This window comes from Peromyscus eremicus, chromosome 1, assembly GCF_949786415.1.
Source record: "Peromyscus eremicus chromosome 1, PerEre_H2_v1, whole genome shotgun sequence".
NCBI lineage: Eukaryota > Metazoa > Chordata > Mammalia > Rodentia > Cricetidae > Peromyscus > Peromyscus eremicus.
The window spans coordinates 131,938,893-131,966,420 of NC_081416.1; the positions used below are offsets into that span (position 1 = coordinate 131,938,893).

At 42.8% G+C, this 27,528-nt stretch overlaps 1 protein-coding gene across 1 annotated transcript in view; it reads right to left on the minus strand.

The window, feature by feature from the left end:
* The window catches only part of Chsy1 (chondroitin sulfate synthase 1), a 74,592-nt gene that overhangs the window by 13,962 nt on the left and 33,102 nt on the right, over positions 1-27,528 (minus strand). The window lies entirely within an intron of this gene.

Sequence of the window (27,528 nt, forward strand, 5' to 3'; positions counted from 1 at the left end):
TTAAATAAAATGTTTCCATCTGGGCTGACAATGCTCCCCCTAAGAGCCATAGACTATGTAACAAAATCCCAACACCTTGCATAAGAACCCCCCATTTCAAGCTATTGCCCTTGGTTGCCTCCCAAAGGTTGAAGTTAAGTCCATTTTGCTCAAGATACCATATACTTTGGACCCTGGACCTGGAGGAACCAGAAGGCACCATGAGGCACCATGCAAGCTTCCAAGGGAGGGAAGAAACCAATAGTCATATCCAGTTAAGAGCCTACGAATTAAAACAATGAACAGCATGTCTCAACAGCCCTAAGGTGCAATAATGGTGCACAGCCCTTGGTGGTGACCAACAGCTCTCTCATTGGACTTCAGGCCCACTCAACAGGAGGGAAACCATGCTTGGTACTAGAAACCTAGCCAAGTACCTAAGGCTAGTGAAGTCATGGATCTTGGAAGAAACCTATTAACTACCATTTAACTAAACCAGCACAATCCCTAACATCATTCTAAATATTCGTCCTTACACCCACAGATAAGCGTAGTCCTCACTTCTCATCAAGGAAACCTCTCTTTGCAGCAGATGGAGACCACTACAGGAAAAACAAAAAACAAAAACAAAAACAAAAACAAAAACAAAAAAACTATCAAAACGCAGAGAACAAGTGACCATAGGATATCTAGCCCAACTGATACATCTACAACACAACTCTTGTACCTAAGGCTCAGCTATAGCAGGAAGTGTGGAAATATTCTAAGAGTCAAAGAAACAGGAAGTTTTCTGTGAGATTTCATCTTATAGAAATGTCAGAAGTTACACCCATACAGTCTCATCAACACAGCTACCTAAGCAAGACCTAAGTAAGAAGAGCACAGGCATGCTGATGTGGAAGGGGGAAATCTCATGAGGCCTCAGCCCTACACAAAGAACTACAAACAACTAAGAATGTGGAGAGTGGGATAAACAGTCTTTCCTAGGGCAAAGCCTCCAAACTGGTTATCCAATACCAAATGGTCAGCCCTGAGATCACCTAAGTACAAGTAACATTATACAGACTAAGTAAGTTGTACCTATATATTTAGGTATATAAAAGAGAGTGTATAGGAAGGGTTGGAGGGAGGAAAGGGAAGGGGAAAATGACAAAATTATATTTTAATTTCAAATATATACGCGTGTGTGTGTGCGCGCGCGCGAGGGCACATGTGCATGTGCGTGCTAAACAAAAAATGCAGGCAACCAACAAAGGCACAAAGGCAACCAAGAAAGGCACCACCCCAGAGAGAAGAGAAATTCAACACATGATGCTGGAACTGGACATTCACATGCACAAAACAAAAGCTAGCTACTCTTTATAAAAAGTAACCCCAAACAGATCACTAAAAGAGAATACAAAACTACAAAATGACACAAGGAAATCTAGAAGACTCAGCAATGACAACTGGATAGAATACGACCCTTGAAAGAGAAAGAATTGACAAACTAGATTTTATAAAGTCAGAAACTTCTATCCTAAAAAGACAATGTCGGAGCCTGGTGGATCTCTGTGAGTTCTAGGCCAGTCAGAGCTACATAGTAACACAAGTCAGAACATAGAAACTATCTGAATAAGACTTAACAGATGAGCCGGGCAGTGGTGGCGCACGCCTTTAATCCCAGCACTCCAGAGGCAGAGTCAGGCAGATCTCTGTGAGTTCTAGGCCAGCCTAGTCTACAGAGTGAGATCCAGGACAGGCACCTAAACTACAGAAGAGAAACCCTGTCTTCAAAACAAAACAAAACAACCCCAAACAACAACAACAACAACAACAACAAAAAACCCAAAAAACTTTACTAGGTGAGTTACTTGTCCAAGTCCCAACAAACACTCAGGGATCCTAAAGTTCAACAAGAAAATCAACTCTCAAGTAGTCAGAGATGACATATTATGGCAAATAAGGACGTGAAAAGACACCTGTGTTAATAGGAAAACACAAACCGAAACAGTGAGATGGCTAAGCGTGGTGGGCACATGTCTAATCTTGAGGATGAGTGAGTGTACTAACGGGAAGGAAGGTCACCCTGAACAATCATTCAATGCAGCCTTTCCTTCCTTTGGTTTTAGAGCAGACAACCTTTTGGCACTGTGGGTTGGCGCTGTTACCATTCAGGGGTTATAAAAAGGTCATTACCACTCCCTCACCCAACTGGACTTAAACCACTGCTGTCACTCTATAAAGGCACCTTAACAAGTAACACTTCTTGGGACCTACATCCAGCACCACGTATTAATGACTGCCCGTGTTTTACATGACGGGTGTGATGTGTCTGGGTTCAGCACTGGGTTCACCACCTGGAACAACACACCAACTGTTACTGCCTGGCTTGGTCAGAGCTGGCCCCTGAAATCAGAAGAACCTATTTAACCAGGTCTCTAGGCCTGGCTTCACCCAGAGGACAGGAGATGATGGCCTGCTCTCCAAGAGCTCATATAATAATTAGTAACATTTCAGACAGTGACTAGAGCTTTGTACAACTACAGAGAAATGAAACCAGTCGCAAAGATGGGTGCAGTTTCACACCTGTGAGTCAGAGAAGACAGGCTGAACTCTGAACAGAGACCCACAGGCAGTGAGAGGGAGGGAGGGAGAGGATGGGCATGCATACACTCATGTCTGCACAACAGCACTTCCAGGAGCAAAGAGTAGCCAGGGCTAGCCTCCAGACTGACCCGACCACATACCCAGGAGCAAGCAGCCTCACAAAGCACTGTGGCGGACTCCCTGCATGGCGTCACTGTGAGGCTCAGACCAGACACACACAGATTTTAACAGCATCATCAGTAAGATTTCAGTTAGGAATGCTACTTAAAATTTCTGAACAGAAGTTACAAACCCCACGGAACCCGAAGTTAAAGTTTGAGAAGGGCTGAAAAGCAACCTATGTGATGTGTACAACAAGCAAACTGGCATTAAATGGAGCCAGTCTTCTGTGCTGGACAATCCTTCCTCTCCTATGGAAATCCAGTCTGGGCTGTGGAGCCCACACTGCAGTCATTTCTACTCTGTGTAGGGGCAGGCCAGTCAACACCCGAGGATCCCTGGAAGAAAGGAATACCATGACAAGAACAGCTTCCTTCTGCCTGCTTCTTCCTCGAGCTTACTGCAGTCAGCTGCCCACCTCGGCCAGAACCAGAGACCTGTACTTTGTCCAAATGAGAGTAACTCAAAAGCACTGAGCCATTTGCCCTCTGTGTGGTGATGGAGTCTTCCACCGGGAAGTCATTACTGAAAGTATTATTCTTAACCTTTAAATGAGAAAGAGAGCAAATGGGCAACTCATGTTTTATTAACCATGCATGGACTGTGCCAAGTGCTTCTAACTGAAAGGAAGTGAGCACCAAGTCCATCTCACCTCAATTCATTATGCATGTTGGTTCTGTTTGTTTCTTATCTTGCTCACTGTACACATACATTTTAAGTGGGTACTTCCCCTGAGAAACAGTACAGTAAGCATGGAGACACTTTTAGGTATTTTAACTCTGTATTTCATTATCTACTTTGAGTTCTACCTTCCATAATAACTTTAATCTCTGAATTACATGGCCAAAACAACTACCTAGCTATCCATTCCGGCCTTAAACTCCCGTTTACACATCAGTACTGTGTCCTGTGAGATGAAGCTACACCAAGCACAGATGCCTGACCCCCCGCCAGTGTCCCGCCCCTCACTGGAATGGAAGCCCTGGCGCCCTGGCATCTCCAAGCTCCGGCACTGGCACATCCACTCTCCAGCTGTGCCTCTACTTCTGCATTCACTTAGATTACAAGTTTCAACTCTGTGTGCATGTGGGGTGCGGTGGGGAGGGCAACATGGAGATCCGTGAAGGCTGGGGGGTAAACGGGCATCTGAAAAAGCCCAAATCCTGTTCAATACACTTCTGGAAGGGGCCGAAAGGACTGAGAATCTCATATACTTCCTTCCTCAGAGTCCACAAGTTGTATCTCATAATAGAACTGGCTTCACAAAACCAAAATGGGACTTCATAAGTGAAATGTGTTTTGTTTAAAAAAAAAACAAAACTGTTTATGTGTGTGAGTACCTGCAAGTATGTTTGTACACTACATGTATACCTGGTATCTATGGAGACCAGAAGAGAATACTAAATTTAAGTGCTGAGCCATATATACAGCCCCAGCAGTGTTTCCAAGTCTCTGGCTGTAAAGCATCCGATTCTTAGCATGCATGTGTGGAAACAGTTCCATCATTTATAAGACCATTTTAAAACCTTTTACAGTCATTTCAGAACTGGTGAGATGGCTCAGTGGGTACAGGTGTTTACTGTGAGTCTAAACCCTGGGACTCACATGATGCAAGAGAATCCCTGCAAACTGTCTTCTGACCTCCACATGTGTTATGACATGACATGCACATGATGGCAAACACTAATACACATAAAGTAAAAATTTAATCTTTAAAATTTTAATAAAAGTACATACCAGTATTAAAACAGAAAAAAAACACTCACACTATGTAAACTAGTGCGTGTTCAGTTAGGACACTCTACTTCTGACCACCTTAATTTCCTAAAACAAACACTGGCCAATCCCTCAGGCAGTACTGGCTATCTACATAGATGCTCTAAAATTATAAGGTATAAGAACACAGACACAGAAGTGAGACAACTTTAAGATTAACGCCAAAGAAGTAAATTACACAGCAGCACGCACACAAAGACTGGAACAATTTCTTTCACGAAAAATGGCGGGAGAAGCAGGGTAGAGCAACAGAGAACCAGAGAGACTCAAATTCCATTTTCATGGTGCCTTGACTTCATTAGTTAATGTCAATTAAGTATAAATATAAACAGTAGAGCCGGGAGTGGTGGCTCAAGTCTGTAATCCCAACAGTTAGGATGCTCAGGCACATGAATGCCATGCAGTTGAAGCCAACTTGGTCTACACACTGAATTCCAGGCCAGCTTGAGCTAAGAGCCCTTGTGTTTTGTTTTTTTAAAGAAAAAAGAGGAAAAAAATGAAAATACAAATAAATGACTAAACAAGTAAAATAAAAAGTAGATGCAGATACAAAGTAAGTATCCACTATTTTAAAAATGGGTCACTCAGGAACCCTGTGAGAATGAGTTAGACTTGAAGAAGGGATGTTCTATCTTTCGGAGCCTTCTCACACCCATTCCCTCATGGTCCGTCTGATGGTCAGGTATCAGACAATACTATGCTCATGTAGAAGGGAGAGATATGATAAGGCCTTGGAAAAAAGAAGAACAACAGAACAAACCTAAATCAGTCGATGGAAAGAAATAGCCAAGAGCAGAGCAGAAATTAATGAAATGGAGAAAAATCAATTTAAAGAAAAAAAAAATCAACAAAAGAGCTGGTCTTTGAAAAGATACATAGGTAGCCAAACTAAGACGGGGAAGATACATATTAACCTAATTAGAAAGGAAAAGATGGCTTAATAAAAGATATTGAAGAAAACTCAGAAAATCATTAGGATACATCTTTAAAAACTTAATATTCCATCAAACTGTAGAAATCTAGACCTTAGAATAAACCAAACCAAGGAAATTAGACTTGTACGATGAAAATTTTAAAACACTGAAGAAAGAAACTGAAGAAGACATTAGAAGATGGGAAATCTCCCATACTCCTGGACTGGAAAAAGTAACATCTTAAAGATTTTTTTTAAAATTATGTGTCTATGTGCACGAGGGTAAGTGCTCACAGGGACAAACAATAGTCAATTCATGTTTACCAACCGAAAAGCAAAAGGCAAATATTAACTTCAGAAATACCAGAACTACCCAGAGTTACTACTTAGAAGTAACCACTACTACTCCTTGAGGACCCATCAGTGACAACATAACTGACGAAAGGCACACCACCAGGCGAATAACAGAACTCCACACCAAAGCCAGGACAACGAACGAACTATGCTGTGGGATGGTCTGTATGTCAAGTGTGTTGCTGATTGGTCAGTAAATAAATCACTGATTGGCCATTGGCTAGGCAGGAAGTATAGGCGGGACAAGGAGAAGAATTCTGGGAAGTGGAAGGCTGAGGGAGAGACACTGCCAGCCGCCACCATGACAAGCCGCATGGGAAGATCCCGGTAAGCCACGAGCCATGTGGCAAGGTATAGATTAATGGAAATGGATTAATTTAAGATATAAGAACAGTTAGCAAGAAGCCTGCCACGGCCATAGAGTTTGTAACTAATATAAGTTTCTGTGTTTACTTGATCGGGTCTGAGCGGCTGTGGGACTGGCGGGTGAGAGAGATTTGCCCTGACCGTGGGCCAGGCAGGAAAACTCTAGCTACAGAACTACGTAACACTGGCACAGGCAGGCAGCCATGAGCCAATGCGAATGCCTCGGCTTCTTTTCAAGTGTCTGCCACACACTGTGTGTAGGTGATCCTAGCAACTCAACAGTGAGCCACAGGTTCACGGTGAACCACAGGGATGAAAAGGAACAGAGCATATTTAGTTTTAATTATTTCCCTCTTTGATTTACCTAAGTATGTACCTATGTAAATACTCCTGAGTCAATTTTGTTTATTTCTTCCCAAAGAAGGTAGCAATATCCAATTTGAGATTTCCCCTCAAATTATTGACAAATGTGACTGCAGGCCAATTTAAATGTCTTCTTTCTTTTAAGATCAGGTTGGTGTGATCCATAGTATGGCACTTCCAAATCCCCAACATATAGGCTTTGCCACAAATGCATTCCTAAACTCTGTTACAAGGGAAAGTTGAAATGGCATAACAGAAACTTAAAGGGAGACATCCTGTGGAGAACATTCTCATCTGGGCTGATGTACTAGCTTATATTCTGATAGTATTCCCAAGTTGTTACATCTGTTATTAAGGTCAGAGTGACTTTCCAGAACAGAAAAACTTAGGTCACATATATAAGGATAACCCCTAATTATGCCATTTATATAACACAAACTTATAAATTTGTTAAAATCATAACACACAAAACCAAAACTACAAATAGAATATACTGATGACCGGCTTCTAACAACCAAGGCTTCTTGCTTGATGGAAGTGCTGGAAGTCTGTTCCAAAATTAGAATCTTTTAAACCTGAAAGTCAATTAAACTGCACTGTTCAATTGTGTTAAGTACTTGACCCTGGTACACTGTCACAAATTGTGACATCCAAGTGATCTAACCGTGCAACCTAGGGAACAAAACTTTAATTCACAAAACAAGTACACAGGCTACTTAGGATATTTATAGTGTGTGACCTCATGGCCAAGGTCTGTCCTCCATCCTCTGTGGTGACAGACTGAAGCCTGACTTCATGTTCAGTTAGGTGTGACCACATGCTCAAGTCTTCCCCAGTGGAGTATGACACATCTCCACCTCTTCCCCTCTAGGCCCTGTTCCTCTCCTGGACCACAGCCTGAGCACAGCAACCATGTCATCCATCTCCACCAAGAGCAATGTCTCAGGAGATAGCAAAGAACACAGACCTCACTCCCTAAATCCTGGGAAACAGTCCTTGACAACCTGGAAACCCTGGAGGAGTCAGCCAGTATTGGATATAGAAATTTTTTCTACTTCTACTGCATTTCTTGGGTGTCTGTTGTATTGGTTTAGCCTCTTCCTAAGTCATATGTCATATTAACTATTTTTTAAAATAGTATTTCAGAATTATATCTCACCAGAAAAATGCACAATTATACCATCTATTTCTGTAACTGCATGTCAGCCCTACGTATCCTATTAGTCACATTGTTCCTATTTTGGGGTGGTGGGGCAGCTCTAAGAAACTGAGAACCTCAATAAGGAAACTGCCAGTAACTGCAGGCTTAATTTCAAAAACATCATGCCCACATGGCACAGGATCAGCATATGTCCACAGCTGGTCTCACCAAGTGAGTTCCTGCCCCAGCTGCTGAGCTTAGCAGCTGGAGCTGAGAGCCTATGGGCCATAGACACTGAGATATTTACTATCTGATCCTTCAGAGAAAAAGTCTACTGACCCTTTATCTAGAGCTTTTGGGACGTGCAGATTTCGCTAAAGAACACAAGGGCCCTAAAAGTGATATTTGTCCCTAAGCAGTATGCCTTCTCTTCCAAAGCTAAACTTCTCCTTGGCTCCTGAATGCCAAGCTAGCATGCTAGACCAGTTCTGTCTCATCGATGCCAAGGTACCTTGTTTTATCTGAGATGTCACACCTCTGCCTTGCAGTTCTACCAGCAGAACACCTTCAGGGGAAAATGTAATCTCAGGCAAAAAAAAAATTCCAGAGACTGTATTACAACAAACAACTATATTTAACTCTACTGAATTAACGGCTAGGATAACAAATGTGTTATGTGTATTTTACAGCTAAAACCAAAAAGCTGCTGGGCATGGTGGGGTACACCTGTAATCCCAGCCACTCAGGAGTCTGAGGCAGGAGGACAGCTGAGTTTTGAGGCCAGTTTCAGACACAAATTAAACAAATAGGAAACTATAAAATTAAAATTTTACTGTAAGCTCTCTAAACACTGTAAGCTAACTAAGGACCTGAAAGTAACAATTCCAGAAACAGAAAACATACAGCATTCAGTTCTGCGTGGCCTTGACTTTGTGGTATACATTCATTCTACTTGGGTTTTATGAATAAAAGGCAGTTTCGAAAAACTAAAAACAGATATAGCACGCCTAAAAATAGAACCCCCAAAGCCCTCAAAGAACCAAGTATGTTCACTGCATCCCTGCTTCTAACCAGTATTACAGTTGCATCAGCATCTGTAAGGACCACAAAGCTGAGAAGTATCATTCTGAATAAGATACACAAAAGCAACTTTTCATACAACTCACTTCACACAGCATTTTGTCAGCCCCTACCACATGCCTGACATAGTGTATGGTTAAGCCACACCCCATGGCATGAAAAAGTATCTGAATTCCAAGCTCTCATGATTTTCAGGCAGTAATGATCATCTACGCAGACAAAGAGAAAAGACAGTCATTACATGAAGTCATTTTGTGAACCAAAATTTTTCTTTCATTTTTTATAACGATCAGGATAAAAAGAGAAGTCATTACACAATTATGCTGGCTATAAACAGATTCCTGGGGTTCACAGTGCCATTATACTTAACACGACAGCCAGACACCACACAGAATGAGAAGCTGGAGTAGGCTCTGCTTCTTGAAGTCTGCGTGTTTCTGTCCAAGTTTCCTAACCAACATGATCTCAGTTCAGGCTAAATAAAAAAGTATCTTCAGAGGTTACAGTTGGGGGCAAAGTACAGTATGAACAAGACTTAGGATTGCTGGAAGCCTGTTCTGGAGTACAATGGAATCTGATGAAGACACCTGGCTGCCCTGTGCCTTACCTGCCCCTAGATCAGTGAGGGTCTACCCGCTATGAATGCAACCGGGTCTTTTCCACAAAGACCTTCTGCAGCCTGTGAACAAGGCTCTTGCTGACCTCCTCACTTCTCAACTGTCTACCCCACACTTTCTTTTGACCTCCCTGCCTCAGCCTCAGCCTCCTCTGAGGCTGGGAGTATACAGATATATGCTGACTTGCTAAGAAAAATTTAATCCATCCAAACTAAGTCCCTGGTAAAAACTCAATTCAATAAAGAAAATAATGAAAGGGGAAGTATGGGGAAGATGCTAAAAATACATACTTGCATGAAAACAGCCTTAAGTGACATGAAGGCACTCCAGCAGGAAGAACCATCTTAAACCCTGTGGACTAAGGTGAAGCTTGAGAGAAGAATAAGAAAGAGTCCATAAACTGCATGGTGGTGCTCATTTGTAGTCATAGGGAGTAGCTACCATAGGGACTAAGTCAGGAAGATCAGGATTGCCTAGGAGTTCAGGGCCAGCCTGGACATCAGAGCAAAACCCTGCACTCTGCTCTCCAAGAGGATGCCTAAGAACAGGTGGGAGGTTGGTGAGCAACTCCAGCAGACTCCTCAGTGTTCTTCAGTGGCCAATCTGATTCAGCTGATAGACAGACAGAAGAGGCTCCTTTTCCAGCAGGCCACTGAGGAGGTGGGGAGAGCAGGCAGAAAAGCCAAGGTTTAGGAAAGGCAGGAGTCTTAGATGCAGAAGCCACAGGAAGAAGTGCAGACAGACATTCCCTGGAAGCTTCGGGAGCAGGTAGAAACAAGTACTTGCTGGCGAGCCCAGGCTGACCCGGAACTAGTGCTCCCTCTGCCCGAGACCCCTAAGTGTCGCAGTTCTAAGAAATCATGTACCACCATACCCAGCCTCACCTATAATTTTTAATGTAAAGGTCAGACACCAAACCAAGGTCATAACTTAGACACTTGGGACACACCAACTAAATACTTCATGGGATCCTGGATTCTAGACTGCATTCTGAAAAACCTTTAAGTTTATTTGTTTGCTATGAGCTGTTACAGGGATAACTGATGAAATATGAATACAGTCTGTGGATTAGATAACAGAGCAATGTTAATATCCCAATTTTGATTACTGCACTGTGTTTATGTCACTGAGGTATTTAAGGCAAAACTAAGCATTTCATCTGTAACTGACATGAAACAGAAGATGTGCTAACAGTCAGCAATCCGGGCACTTGGGTGAAGGGTTTAGGTGTCATTTTCTGTTAAACTTAAGTGATCTCCAAATTTCCAAACTTTACAAAGAAAAGAGTAGTTAAAAGTGATCATCTGGGAGCTGGAGTGATGGCTCACATGTCAAGAGCCCTTGCTGCTCTTACCCACGTCAGGCAGCTCACAGGCTTGCAGCTCCAGCTCCAGGGGAGCTGATGCTCTCTTGCCTGGGAGGGCACATGCATGCATGTAGTGCATATAGACACACTCAGACAGACAGACACAGATAGAGACACAGAGACACAGAGAGAGACACAGACAGACAGACAGACACACACACACACACACACACACACACACACACACACACACACTCTTTCCTAAAAAAACCGACCATCTGGAGAATTTGCAAGTACTGGTGGGACCCACCACTGCAGCCTTGTGTAGTCTGCCCTCCCTCCGCCAGCCAGCAAATCATGACCAGACTTCTCAAAGGTTCTTAAACTATTCAAAGAGATTTCCAGAAACATAAAGCAACAGGTTTTGGTCTGTAATCTGCTTTACTACACAGAGTTTTAAATTGTGTCTTTTGGATCCCTTCCCCTCCTCCTCCTCCTCCTCCTCTTCTTTTCAAAACGGAATCAACCAGGTAATACCCCAGTATGTGCTTTGCGGTTTCCGGGACAAAACCATTGCTATTTCTGTCCCCAATTCATTCTCTTGCTTGCCATCCTGTGAGTATGACATCAATTTATCATAACCAATAATTTACTGTGCCTCTAGTCACCAAATTACCACCACACGCACTGGTGATTCAGAGGAAAAAATTAGTATATGCAAGTAAAGCCAGTATGCCCATCAGCAGCGTAAAGGCAAGCCTGGTCTTTCTTTATTCCTCCTTCAATACAAACATACTTATTATCAATCTGCAAAGACTGTGCAGAGCTTCCAGGTGAAACAGAGAAAACACAGTTCCTCCAGTTTTTTTATAGCTTCCATTGGAAGATTCAGTCAGTACTCAAAACCTGGAGGGTACTGAGATAAAATAAAAGCCTAGGGTTTCTGGTAAACCTCTCATCAGCATTTGCATTTAATACAAACACACACACTTATTTGGCTCTGAGTAAAAAATGTCCACTTTGGAGATGGTTTAATAAGTTGTTCCATCTCCTGTGTTCCTAGTAAGGTTATTATTTTCTATTTTAAGTACCAACAGTCAATAACATGTTCCTTAAAACAATGATATCAACAATTTTGATGTATATCATAATATCTGCATTGATAAGTAAGGTTTCATTTCAAACCCATGCCCATATCCATGTCCTATCTCTACTCCTGGGACAGGCTCTAAGCTGAGAGAGATGTTTCAGAAACGGCCCTACAAGCAGGGACGGTTCTTGTTCGACGGTGTCAAACTAGAGAGGCAAGGAAAAACTGAATGGTTTTTAAACCAGCAGGACTAATGCCCAGGGGTGTGTTTCTCAAGAGTCACATGATCCACTCAAAGAAGGACCTGCGCCAATGAGATCAGGTGGAGGACGTCTGAGACATTCCTGAACACCAAAGCTGAGTCCTTATCCTTTGCTTTGATAACAAGGATGCTAAGGACCACTCCTGCTCAGTGATATGGCCACTACTGAGCCTGCTTCCTGTGAGAATGTTTTGGAAAGAAGAAAGCAGTAAACCATGGGGCTAAAGTGCAAACAGAAGGAGCAGTATTGGACCACAAGAATGAAATGGCTACAGAAAGAAAACAGACTTTATCAGCTGTGAGGAAACATGCCATTTTCTGGGTTTCATCCCACACAAAACTACTACTTATGGCCAAGAGAAGTGAGTAAATATCCATGGTTTAGGGGCATAGCCCAAAGCAGTGTTCCAGTACAGAGGATTTCTCCTTCCCATATTTATGCCTATAAATACACATAAGTGTATAAATGTGTGATGCTCATTATAAATATGTTCTTCCCTCTCCCAAACTTCAGGTAGAACTTACAGCTTGGGCATATCCATCTACTCATGCCATGGAGAGACCTGGTTCCAAATCAAAATGTTTCTCAAGAGAAACCAAACCACCCCAAACAGAAAACAGCATGGACATTGGGAAAGCTCCTAAGAAGACACCTGAAACAATCTATTTCTCACAAAGATTCTATCCTCAACAAATACTTTTTATATTAACACAATATCTACCATCAAAAAGAAAAAGAAACTACTCACTACTTAATATAGGACTACGAGAATTCTCCTCTACAGCTAATCTGTGGACATGAAGTTTGGCTTAAAAAGGAGATGTGGCACCTTATGAACCCCGAGGGGCAGGACTAGTTATCTCTGAATCTTCTCTCGTGTTAATCACTGGCTGGAGCTGTGAGAGAAGAGCGCACGATGCTGGCTTCCAATAACACTTGCATTTGTACAGTACTTCATCTCAGTGTTAGCAGAGCATCTTCTTCAAATTCAGGAGACCTTTAGCGTATTCTCTGAACATGGAAGTTTATTAAACATTAGTCATTGTGGTGCTGGGGAGATAGCTCAGCAGTTAAGAGCTCTTACTACTCTTGCAGAGGACCTGAGTTCAATTCCCAGCACCCACATCTGGCAGCTCACAACCACATGCAACTCCAGATCCAGAAGGTCTAACATCCTCTTCTAGCATCTGTGGGCAGCTGCCTTGATGTGTAAAACCCATCCCCAACATACATAATTTTAAAAATAAAACTTTTAATTAAGTGCCAAACACATTAACTATAAATATTGAAAGTTGTTAAAATTTTTTAAAAAGACAAATGTCTGGCACAAACACCCAACTTTAAAATATACACACTATCAAGACAGAAATAACCTCAGTGTTTTGCTTTGTTTTTGAAATTTAGCAATTACATATTTCATAGTCTTAAAATGAAGCCTATAAGCATGTGAAACAGGTATTTTCCAGGGCCAAGTAGCTAAAATTAAAAACCTGCTTTCATGGTCAGTGGTAGAGCGCATGCTCGGCACTATGGGGCCCTGGCTTGCTTCAGTCTCCAGAAGCAGACAGACAGCTGATTCCAAGATGGGTTTAGGCTTCTCTCAAGACCCATCTGAGCCTTAGTCCTGGAGGAAAAAAGCCCAGGCTGGAGTGCAAGGTTGAGAGAAGACAGGTTCAAGAGCCCAACAGGGCGCATCAGATTCCAGCGAAAAGGCTTGTGTAGGTATTGGGAGTGGCAGTGGGGTGACATAACATAGCCATCAGCACAGGCATGAGAGGGCCCAGGAAGCATGGTGGCAATGTGGAGGCAACAGGAGGCTGTTCTCACACGAGTGCAGTAAATAACTATATCCAAGAATAACGGGTCCTCAACTGTCAAAGAAAGGAACTGCAGATATGGAAAGAGATAATAAGAAATGAGCTTGGAGTATCATGATGCATGAACTAACAGTCAGACATGAATCCACTCTAATGTGCAAGAACTCTACTTTCCTGTGGTTCAGTACACTAAACACGGGTGCAAACAGCAACACCTTAAAGCAGTGAACATTCCTGGAGCCGACATTTAGTTTCTATGTTTTCCACTGTCCAGAACAAGAGTCTCAGCTGTAGGACTAGGGCACAAAAAAATGTAAGTTTTGAACAGGTTATTACAGCAGAAAGCAAGAGAGTGGTCAAGAAGGAGAAAGGCCTATCTGAAAGACAGAAGTCAGGAGGAAGCACTAGAGACCTGGCAAGATTTCAACAGGAAGGCAGGACAAAAGGAAGAAAGTGTAACCCACTGAACAAAACAGAAATGCCCGAATTGACAGGCACAAACACGGGAACACACAGGGAGAGCAACCCCCTTTACTCTCCACTAATAACAGCAGAAGGAACGGTCGGGTTACAGGTCACTCAGCCAACACCACAGTCTTTATCCAGCCGGGAAGCACTGCTGAGTGCCACAGCCAGGGTGTGATGTGAGGTGGACAGGGTACTTAGAGACTCCGAGGAGCTCGCCACCAAGACATACTAATCTTACACTAATTTTTATTACAAGAGTAACTCTACAATGGAGAATCTGACCAGCACCACCAGTGGAGCAAATCAAAACCACACACTGACCCACCCCAATCTCACGGGAAATCAATCCAAACTGACTAATCCACTAGCCTGTGATCTCTGAGAACGTAAGTCATAAAAACCAATCTGAGGACCTGTTTCAGATTGAAGGTGACATAAGAAAGGCATTTCAAATTTCATTCATTGTAATAAAATGAAGACTTATACACAGATTTTAAAAAATTGTAAAAAAAGAAGAGAAGAAAAAAGATGAAATACTTGATGGTTATGAGACTGGAAATTATATAAATTTAATGTCCCATAAGGAAAAATTACTGAAGGAAAATAACCACACAAGGTGAGTTGCTCCGTAACAGTAAGACATGCTTGTGTCAAGTTAAGCAAGGAGGGTAAAACGTGGTGAGTCTGTACTTTCTGGGTTGAGTTTCCAGGGCAGGTCATAACTACATGTGAGACTGTTTCAACAGCTCAGTACCGACTGCAGAACACACACAGTGGCACTCCCTAGTTAATGGGGGTGGGTGGGGTGGGGGGGATAACAGCATCAATGTTAAAAACCAATGGGGGGGTAGGGCTCAAAAAAAAATAACATGGGCTTTAACTTTTTTTTTTTTTTTTTTTTTTTGGTTTTTCGAGACAGGGTTTCTCTGTGTAGCTTTGTGCCTTTCCTGGATCTCACTCTGTAGACCAGGCTGGCCTCGAACTCACAGAGATCCGCCTTGGACCCAGAAGTCAGTGTGGCATCATGACACTCACGGTTTTACACAGACAGCAAAGCTGAGCAGACCAGGAAATGCAGGCCCGTGAGCATCAGCCTCTAAAGACTGCATCTACCAGTCTATGGATAGAAACCCACCCTAATGTTAGAACAGTGACAACCTGAAAATGCAGCACTACCTGGGTGGAGAGGAAGGGATTACTTTTAATCTCAAGTCCCATTTTCTTCAGTTTTAGAACTAAATTCTGTGACTCAACAACAATTAGAGCCCACATAATGAAAACAAAACAAAACATAAAACCTGGTGTTAAGGGGTGAGGGTTGTAACTCCATGGTAGAGTGTATGCTTATTAAATTTGAGGAAATGCATACAGACAACTGAAGAGGAGAACGGCCAGCTCTATTTGCAGAGCAGAAATCAACTAGGAACAGTCCTCTTAGACTATGAAGCAGTTCTGAACCAGCCGTATCACAATCTCAAGGGTGTCACATGTGGCACAATAAGTGTCTCCTGGAAGCATAATTACCACCTTACTTGGGGACAATACCCCTACCCTAAACTTGCCAATTTTACAGGACTGCTACTTGTCAGAGTCATCAGACATCAATTGTCAAACTGTGGACAAATATAGACAGAAATAACTTGCAGAAGGAATTACTTATTTTGTGGCTCCAGATGCTTCAGTCCATGGTTTCTTAGGTAGAATATGGCAACAGGAGCCTGAGAGAAGAGGAAACGTGTATGGCCAAGCAGGAAGCAGAGAAAAGGAATGTGGGCACAGCTGCTTTTCAGGTCTCCAGCCCATGGGATGACACTGCACACATCCAGAGCAGGCCTTTCCTCCAGTTACTGCCCTAGGCATGTCTCAATCTAGTCAGTCCGACAAGTACTTAACCATCACAAAGACCAAACAATGGAAAACTGAGATGGGGTGTAGACATGAGGTCGATATTTATCAGATACAGACTTTCAAAAGATGTAATTAATGTTTAAGAAAAGGATGATATAATGGACAACTTCAATGGGCAACTAAAAATATCACCAGAAAACCCAAATCATGAAATAAACTAAACTGGATGTGATGGTACATGCCTGTAGTCCCAGAACTTGGGGGATAAAGGCAGGAAGATGAGAGGTGAGACTAGCCTGGACTGCTCTGTCTCAGAGAACAAAACCAGAGCTGGCACGATGGCTGGGCAAGTAAAGATGCTCACTGTCAAGATGCCCTGGACCCACGTGACACACAGAGATAACTGATTCCTACAAGTCCTTTGGTTTCCACATTCATGTTATTACACACACACACACACACACACACACACACACACACACACACACACACACACAAAAACATTAAGTATGGGGTGACTGGAAATAAAACACTATTGAGAACATGAGGCAACGGGACCTGACCTCTTCATTTAGTGTGGCTGAGAGTTAACATGGCACAACTACCCTTAGAGAAAAACAGCCATTTCTAATAAAAATATATATACCTACCCTCTAAACCAGCAATTCTACTTCTAGATATTTACTCAAAAAATAAAAGCCATGTCCACACAAAATTCATATACAAGTTTACTCATTCATAATAAATTGAGCCCTATTCAATAGTCAAAAAGACAAATTATAAAATACATAACCACAGGGATGAGTCTCAAGGCCATTGCACAACAGTCAAGCAAGTTTCACACACAGAGCACATACATGACTCAACAAAATGAAGTTCTACAAGAGACAAAAACCATGTCAACAGCAGTTGCCTTGAGAATAGGGGAAACACGGGGTGATGGTAATAACAGACAGCCTTATTTATTTATTTATTTATTTATTTATTTATTTATTTATTTATTTACTTTTATTAAGAGATTTTCCATTTGTTTTACATATCAACCACAGATTCCCCTGACCTCCCTCCTCCCACCCCCCAGCCTTTTCCCCCAACACACCCCCTCATTCCCACCTCCTCCAAGGCAAGGTCTCCCCTGGGGAGTCAGCAGAGCCTGGTATATTCAGATGAGGCAGGTCCAAGCCCCTCCTCCCTGCACCAAGGCTGAGCAAAGTGTCTCACATAGGCACTAAGTTCCAAAAAGCTGGCTCATGCACTAAGGACAGGTCTCAGTCTCACTGCCTGGGGGCCCCCTAAACAGTTCAAGCTAAACAACTGTCTCACTTATCCAGAGGGCCCAGTCCAGTACCATGGAGGCTCCTCAGCTATTGGTTCACAGTTCATGTGTTTCTACTAGTTTGGCTAGTTGTCTCTGTACTTTTTCCAACCATGGTCTCAATATCTCTTGCTCATATAATCCCTTCCTCTCTCTCGTCGATTGGACTCCTGGAGTTCCGCCTGGGGCTTGGCCATGGATCTCTGCATCTGCTTCCATGAGTCACTGGATGAGGGTTCTATCATGACAGGGTGTTCGGCCATCCAATCACCAGAGTAGGTCAACTCAGGTATCCTCTTGACCACTGCCAGTAGTCTATAGTGGAGGTATCTTTGTGGATTTCTGGGGACCTCTCTAGCACTCTGCTTCTTCCTATTCCCATGGCATCTTCATTTATCATGGTATCTCTTTCCTTGTTCTCCCACTCTGTTCCTAATCCAGCTAGGACCTCCCACTCCCCTAAGCTCTCTTTCCCCTGACCCTTGCCCTCCATTACCCCGTCTCACCCCTAGTTTGCTCATGTAAATTTCATCCATTTCTCCATCACTGGGCGATCCCTGTGTCTTTCCTAGGGTCCTCTTTACTAGCTAGCCTCCCTGGAGCTGTGAGTTGCAGTCTGGGTATCCTTTGCTTTACATCTAGTATCCACTTATGAGTGAGTACATACCATGTTTGTCTTTCTGAGTCTGGGTTACCTCACTCAGGATGATATTTTCTAGTTCCATCCATTTGCCTGCAAACCTCATGATGTCATTGTTTTTCTCTGCTGAGTAGTACTCCATTGTGTATATGTACCACATTTTCTTTATCCATTCTTCAGTTGAAGGCATATAGGTTGTTTCCAGGTTCTGGCTATTACAAATAATGCTGCTATGAACATAGTTGAGCATGTGCCCTTGTGGTATGATTGACCATTCCTTGGGTATATGCCCAAGAGTGGTAAGGCTGGGTCTTGAGGGAGATTGATTCCCAATTTTCTGAGAAACCGCCATACTGACTTCCAAAGTGGCTGTACAAGTTTGCATTCCCACCAACAGTGTAGGAGTGTTCCCCTTGCTCCACATCCTCTCCAACATAAGCTGTCTTCAGTGCTTTTGATCTTAGCCATTCTGACAGGTGTAAGATGGTATCTCAGAGTCATTTTGATTTGCATTTCCCTGATGACTAAGGATGTTGAGCAATTCCTTAAATGCCTTTCAGCCATTTGAGCTTCTTCTGTTGAAAATTCTCTGTTTAACTCTATAGCCCACTTTTAATTGGACTGTTATGTATTTTGATGTCTAGTTTCTTGAGTTCTTTATATATTCTGGATATCAGCCCTCTGTCAGATGTGGGGTTGGTGAAGATCTTTTCCCATTCTGTAGGCTGTTGTTTTGTCTTATTGACCGTGTCCTTTGCCCTATAAAAGCTTCTCAGTTTCAAGAGGTCCCATTTATTAATTGTTGCTCTCAGTGTCTGTGTTACTGGTGTTATATTTAGGAAGTAATCTCCTGTGCCAATTCATTCCAGACTACTTCCTACTTTCTCTTCTATCATGTTCAGAGTAACTGGATTTATGTTGAGGTCTCTGATCCACTGGGACTTGAGTTTTGTACATGGTGACAGATATGGATCTATTTGCAATCTTCTACATGTTGACATCCAGTTATGCCAGCACCATTTGTTGAAGATACTTTCTTTTTTTCATTGTACAGTTTTGGCTTCTTTGTCAAAAATTATATTTTCATAGGTGTGCAGATTAATGTCAGGGTCTTCAGTTCGATTCCATTGGTCCACATGTCGGTTTTTATGCCAGTACCAAGATGTTTTTATTACTGCAGCTCTATAGTAGAGCTTGAAGTCAGGGATCGTGATGCCTCCAGAGGTTGTTTTATTGTACAGGATTCTTTTTGCTATCCTGGGTTTTTTGTTTTTCCAAATGAAGTTGAGTTTTGGTCTTTCCAGGTCAACAGACAGCCTTTAGATCAGAGAACGCTGGTATATACACTTGTCAAGAGGTGACTATGTGTGTAAGATTTGTTCATTTTGTTAGATGTAAATAACTTAAACTACACATCAATAGTGAAACACAGGTAATGTGGACTGGGGAGATGGCTCAGGCAGTGAAGACAGCAGCAAATAGTACTGCCCGAGCCATCTTCCCTGAGTTTAGACCCACAGCTCTCACATAAGACACTGGCAATGTAGTTCGTATATCCCTGCACCGAGGAAATACGACACAAGGATCCCTGAAGCTCAATGGACAGCTAGCTAGTCTAGCTGAATTGCTATACTCCAGGTTCAATGAGACCCTTTCTCAAAAGATAATATGGAGAATAACAGAAGAAGACACCCACCATCAACCCCTGGCCTCTGATACATGTGCACATACAACATGCACCCACAGTGTAAGCATGTTCGCACACAAAACAGCAGCAAGAGCATTCTGAAATCAGGATAGTATGTCATCACAATTTACTTTGAGATGTATCAAAAAATAAGATGGATGGCTAGATATACGGATGGTGGACAGATACACAGCAGATAAATAAAAATGTTACTGGTAGACTCTTCTGTTCTAAATTTTTCATAGTAAAATGTTGTACAAAATATACAAAAGTGATATTCATTTTTTCTAACAAAGAAAAACAACTTACAACAGAAGGCTGGCATTGCAGAAAATCCGAAGGAATTAAATTCTTCTGAAAGCAAGAAAAGATTCCCAATGAGAGAACAGAGATGCAGGAAGTATAAAGAAGAGTAGGGTAACTTTGAATGTATCTGAACTATAAACTCATGGTATGGAACATTATGACTCACATCTAACAGGATATACAGATAGGTAGCAACAGATCAAACAGCAGGAGTAAAATGGAGTTACATTCTAAAATCCAGGCACGACAGAGAAATGAGATTAACTTACAGTATCTTAATAGGATAAAACTGCACGATACAATCTCTACTAGAGTTAACTACTACTATAGCAAAGAAGGAAACAGAATTAAACATGATCTAAAAGGTGGGAGAATGAGAACTGGTCCCAAGAGAAACACCAATTTTAAAAAGTAACAAAAATGTAGTCTCTACAACCATCAATTATTATTTTAAAACAAAGTAAACAGATGGAATACAATGAAGACTTGCCTTGTTGTTTGATAAAGGGCCTTGTTATACACCCAAGAGCAGTCTAGCCACTCTCTCATTTTCTCCCCAGTGAGAACAGACTTTCGATCCTACACAGGGAGTCCAGGAGTGGCAACTCTACTTCCTTTGTGCCAGCCCACGTGACCAGGATCGATCACCTGCAGTGCAGGCATTGAAAAAGCCAGCACTGAAATGTGTTAGGCACAGTCATCAGGGTGCACACGCTCCTGTCTCCCATCTGCCAACCTCAGCCTCGCCACACATCTGTTAAAGATGTACCAACTTCACATCACTGGGCACAGCCCATCTCATCCATCTGCCTGCCCTGCCTGATGGATACTGACCACCTGCTAATCAGGACCTGTGCAAAACAAAATGCAGGCACACTTCCTTCACTACAGTTTCGATCATAATGCACCTGTATGTCCTTTTTCTGGGAGATAATGATTAAAATATGTTTCATCTGCCATCTGAAAAGAAAACAGGAACTGACTTGTCAACTGAGTTCATCCTCTGTAATGTGTTTATTTACATTGGCAATTGAATAAAGTGTGCGAATACCCTGGAATACCAGATAAAACTTAACATTTTACAAAGTTTTCTACCTAGTATAATATCAACATGAACTTACAAGGTCAGGAATGAGTTCCAGAACAGCCAGGGCTACACAGAGAAACCCTTTCTCGAAAACAACAACAACTGTGTGTGTGTGTGTAACTGAAGGGTTACACATACAGAATTTGACAGGTGTTAAGTAACCCTTTAACCCAGCTGCCATGGCACAGTATCTCCTTCTCCTTTAATCTTAAATCTAAAGAACAAATCCTTCCCAAAATTACATATTTTATAAATTTTGCACTCACATACTCAAAATTAATTTTCAATTATAGATTCACAGCATTCTTATTACTTCTAACTTAATGCCATTTGATTTTTAATATTTTAATTACATTTATGTATTGTGTGTGCAGCATGTGTACATGTATGTCGTATGTGTGAACACATGACAGTATGCCCATGTAAGTCAGAGAACTGGGAATCGGTTCTGTCCTTCCACCGCTAAGGTGCCAAGACTGAACTCACACCATCAGTTTGGCAGCAAGTGCTTTTGCCCTCTCAGCCATTCTACCGGTCCCCGTCTTCTGACAGAGTCTCACACAGCCCCGGCTGGCCTCAAGCTCACTGTGCAGGCAAGGACGGGCTTGAATTCCCACCACTCCTGCCTCCATGTCCAGAATGCTGGGATTACAGGAACACACCACTCTATCTGGTTTATGTGTTGTTGGGATGGAGACTATGACATCATCCATGCTAGCTGGGTCCTCTAAGTAAACTACATCCCTAACCCTCTTTTCCTTTTCTTGCATGTGACCTCGAGCACACTCACATTGTGTGTGTGTGTGTGTGTGTGTGTGTGTGTGTGTGTGTGTATTGCATGTACACATGGCCTCCATCACTGCCTCACACCCTTTCCACAGGCTCTGAATAAGTCACCGTATGCACTGAATTGTCCCATCCGCCCTACTCTGGTTTCCTACAACCATCTGTTCCCAGCTCCATTTGTACTTCTGAGACATACTGCTGTACACGTCCTCTCCTCTGTGGGACAAGTCTTGAAGGTGAGGGTCTGTCTTACCCACCTGTGATCTTCTTTGGTTGCCTGAAATTACAAGAATGTCTTTATACTTGTACTTTCTATTCTATGACAAAAAATTATTCTAAAAATGTCCATTTTCTGCAAGGATATATTTCCTATACCACTAACACTTTAGTTATGAAAGGAATGGCTGGAGGTGAGGCATAAAAGCGGTACTTGCTGAGGAAACGGACGAATTAAAGCAAGTGGGCAGATGTCATGCTCAAGGCTCTGGTACTCAACTGCCCTCCATTTAAACGACTTTCACTAACTATTGAACTCTTTCTCCAGGAGCCCGCCCGCCACCCACCTGAGGCTGTTAAGTTCCGCTCATCCTTAACACCTCCCTCCATCTCGGGAGAGGAAGGAATGCTCACAGTTCCTGCATTTTTGTCTTTCTTGAGCACAACCCTAATGGGTTCAACAGTCCCCTCAAGCAATGACACAAGTTTGGAGGGGACAACAACATAAGCAGAGACCCTGCCTGTTGTTCAACCTACACATGTGGTAGAGAGTATGTGCAAGAATTACTGACTGCTGTTTTTTTTTAATTAAATGCATATTCCTAAGTGGAAAAAATAACTTTCAAAAGCTATACATTTCTGTGACTGTATGAATCACAGAAATTATGTGTCTCAGATAAATTTCATAATGGCAAGGCAGTATAAATTTATTCACCCCGGCATTCTGGCCAAAAGTGCCACTATCACACAGGAGGTATTTAATAATGACTCCATGAGCAACAAATGAATGAACAATTCACACATTCTTCCAAACTCTCTTCAGTCGGATAATAATCATCTAAGTATAAAATGTGGAATGCTATCATCTCTAAGCTGTTTAGACTTGTCTTTAAAATTTTTACATATCCATTAATGTTATATGCTCTATTAATATTCCAGATGCCTAAGGCACATGGGCCACCATAAAAAGAATGGGAGGGGGAATTGAACCCAACCTCAAAAAAGACCAGTTGAACAATGTTCTAAACCCTCATTATATGCAGGCATAAACCTGTCCACAATTAGTATTAAGACACAAAAGTGGGATGCGCCACCTGCCTAAATTACCAACAGCAAGAAACACAGTACCAAATAAAAATACACTAGCCTGAATAAACAGAAGCAATATTAAAAACCTCTCCCCAGGATGAAAATGTGATGCCTCTCCACAACTAGTAGCATGGGCTCTGTTCCCAGCCCCAAGGAAACAAGGGGAATAGGGAAGAAGGGTGTGGAGGAGAAGGATGCTGACCTAAGCAGCACTGCAGATGGGCAAAGCCTTCAAACTCAAGGCAAGTGAAGCTCTGGAAGCACTGTGCTCCTGCTGGCGCAGCTGGTTCTCACGGGGATTCAGGCAACCATTCCAAACCACTAGTCAGGAATACTAGTGGATAATAATATCAGGTGGTAAAAGCCAGCAGGGTTCTGCTCGGGTGGGGAGTTGGCAATTAAGCAAAAGAAGGCAGCTGCAATCATCCATGTGGTAGAGATTAGAGATCCGGACAACAGTATTGATTCATGTTTACTTAATATAGATCCAGATGGTCACAGAGAGAAATGTTTATAGCTCTGTGTATACACATGGCTTAGCACTACATATGTCCTTGTTCTATCGTCCTAGACTCCCTAATAAAAGATCTTAAATCCTAAGTCATCCAACAGAAGAAGCCTGGGTTCCCTAAGAAACGAAAGATTCTAGGACAGGACAAAAAGTGTGGGCAAGAGGGAAGAGCATCTTCTAGTGCCTAAAAGTGAGGAAGGACAAAACAAGGAAGGCTTGCTCAACTGGAAAAACTCTCAAAGGCAAAATGACAGCAATTTTAGTGGATATAGAGTCCTGCCATGATATAAATGCTCCTAAAGTAGAGACAACAGTGACATCCTGCACTGAAGAATGTCAGCTAGGTCTGGTGGCTCGTGCCTGATGGTAGGCCAATGCACAAGAATGACCATGAAGCTCGGGCTAGCCTGGGCTAGACAGTGAATTCCAGATCAGTCTAAGCTACAGAACAAGAGACCCTGTCAAAAACAAAACAAAACAAAACACACCACACCACCACAAAGAATTCTAAAATATGTCAGTATCCCAGCCCCAAAGAGGCTGGATGGTAACTCCCTGCTTTTCAGGATATACTGACTCCCTTTTTCTAAGGATTTGGAAGACAACCCCAGGAATAGGGTGACTTTGTACTGGAGAGGCCTGACACAGCCTGCAGCCAGGTCAGCACTGACGGTGACAGTGACAGTGTAGCTGGTAGCACACTCCTCGACACAAGGTGAGAAAAACATCTTTCTGTCTCTGTGGTCTCATCAAACACCCTAATCCCAGTCTGGTTCTGGAAAACATCAGCTAAGTCCCAGCTAAGGAAATTCTACAAAACATGTGACTGTCAAGGTCATCAAAAACAAAGAAGTCTAAAACACTGTCACAAGCAAGAAGAACCTAAGAGATACATGACAAAAGGACATGGTCAGGCAGTCTATAGCCCAGCACTAGGGCAGCTGAGGCAGGAGGAGCCTAAATTCCAGGCCAGCCTGGGCTAATTTGAAAAACTATCAATATATAAATAATACCTTATCTTTATAATTTTTTGCAACTCTGAAAGTTTACCACAAATGAAATTTTCAAGGGCTAGAAAGAAGGCTCAGCAGCTAAGAGCACTGGCTGCTCTTCCAGAGGCCCTGGGTTTGATTCCTAACACCCACATGGCTCATCACCATCAAAAGCTCCAGTCCTAGGGGATCCAATGCTCTCTTAAGGCTTCCATGGGCACAAGGCATGCTTTTGCTACACAGGCATACATGTAGGTAAAACATTCATAAACATAAACATAATTTTAAAAACCCAAAACCCCAAAGCCAACCAACCAACGAAGCACTCTCTTCACTATTCTCTAGTGTGGTCTCGGTCAGAAGGAACAGCACAGCCTGGGGACATGTCAGAAACACCCTTCCCAAGCCAGGCCTGGGGGCACTCCTGGAACCCCAGCACCCAGAAGGCAGAAGGGTCAGGAGTTCAAGGTTAACCTTAGCTTTATAGCAAGTCTAAGGACAGCCTGGGTTATAAGAACCTCTCTTCATAAAGGGGAAGGGACGGAGTGCTGGAGAGACAGCTCAGCAATTAAGAGGGCTTGCTGTGCTTCTAGATGACATGACCTGAGTTTGGTCCCAGCACCCATGTTGGGCAGCTCACAACTATCTCTAGCTCCAGGGAATCTAATACCTTCTTCTGGCCTCCATGGGTACCCATACATAAGTGGCACATACACACACACACACACAGAGTATCTTTTTCTTTTCTTTTTCTTTTTTTTTTTTTTAAAGAAATACTCCTTCCCATTCTGTACCCAGATTGCTAAATAAGACCCACAGAGGCAGGGCCCTCAGTAATCCTTGCTTTGGGGCTGGGGATATACCTCAATGACAGAACTTGTCAGCAAGTACAGGACCCTGGGTGCTATCCCAAGGCTAGGAGAGGGAAGACAGGAAGAGGAGGCACAGTGTGATGCCAGTCCTTGGGAAACCAAGGCAACAAGAGTATTGTGTAGTTACCAGGCAGTGGTGGCACACGACTTTAATCCCAGCACTCGGGAGGCAGAGGCAGGAGGATCTCTGTGAGTTCGAGGCCAGCCTGGTCTCCAAAGCGAGTTCTAGGATAGGCTCTAAAGCTACACAGAGAAACCCTGTCTGGAAAAACAAACAAACAAACAAACAAACAAACAAACCAAAAGAGTACTGTGAGATTGAGGCCAGCTTGAGCTATTCAGTAAACCCGTCTCAAAAACAAAAATCAAAACCAAAAAGCCCGTAAATGACTCTGATACTTGCTTCACTCTGGGGACACAGTGGCTCTAGTTTTTGATACAGGACATGGGAGGACCTTGAGAACAGATGATGCAGAGCCTGATGGTCTTGGGACTACATGGTAACAAGCCAGGCAGTAAGAATAGCCACTGTCAAATGCTAATTGTCAGTCAGGTACTTATACAACATACTTGCAAGGCATGGGTCCTATTATTAGAGATGGCGACCTTAGTAAGCGCAGCCCTTGCCCCACAGCTCCACAACGGGGTGATGGCGACTCTCTGTTCTTGCATTAATGAAGGCTCCTTTTTTGGATAACATACTTCTTTTGCATCTTAAGACTGCTATAAATTCCAGTACTCGGGAAGTAGAGGCAAGAAAATCTCTGTGAGCTCATAGGCCAGCCTGGTCTACAAAGGCCAGCCAGGGCTACATAGAGAGACCCTGTCTTTAAAAGACTGCTGTAACAAAACACCAAACTTGTTGGCTTAAAAAACAGAAATACAGACCAGGTGGTGGTGGTGCACGCCTTTAATCCCAGCACTCGGGAGGTAGAGGCAGGCAGTTCTTTGTGAGTTCAAGGCCAGCTTGGTCTACAAGTGAGTTCAGGGACAGCAAGGACTACACAGAGAAATCCTGTCTCTGGGGGACAGGGGGAGAGATTTTAAGCAGTATTTGAGCACAAGCACAATGTTACATAGAAAAGAACATGATCATTATAGTTAAAGAGTGGAAGAGCTGAATGTGACTTCTGTTAACAAAGCCTTCTGCCTAGGGCTTGTGAGATGGCTCAGGGTAACGGTGCTTCCTGCCAAGCCTAATGAAGGAGTTCAATCCCTGGGACCCATATGGTGGACGGAGAGAACCAACTCCTGGTCGTTGGCCTCTGACCTCCACATGTGTGTTGTGGCATGCACACATACATGCAGTAACTAAGTAAATAAATGTAACTTAAATTTAATTAAAACTTAAATAAAAATAGATACCATGCACCCATACAGAAATGCTTTACAGCCAAGGCCTAACTGAACCAACTTCATTATCGTCTCTGCACTATCACAGTGACTTCTGCCTTGCTGGTTAAGGGCCATTTAGAAACTGTATCAATCCACCGCCACTATTAAAAAGTGACTTCAGCAATCTGCTGATCAGCAAACCAGAAGCCTATTAGGGAGCACCTGGTACACTCCGACTCGGAGGTCTTTGGTTTACATTTGCTAGTTTGAGCTCAGCAAGTCTGCACACTCATCATTCATTCTGGAACGTGCAATGTAGCGATGCACGACTTTTTAAAGAAGGGACTGAATCCCTGGGTGTGGTGGACAAGTGTTCCGGTGTGAGGGACAGAACTTGAGAATGAAAACATCTTGCCAGGGCCAAAGGAGCCCTGGGGCACAGATGGCTGGAAATTAGCACCCAGAGCCAAAAACTGTGTGGTAGGTTTTTTACTTATGTTCCCCTGCCCTCCTTTTAAAGACAGGGTCTTGGTGTGTTGCCAGGCAGGTCTCGAACTTGTGAT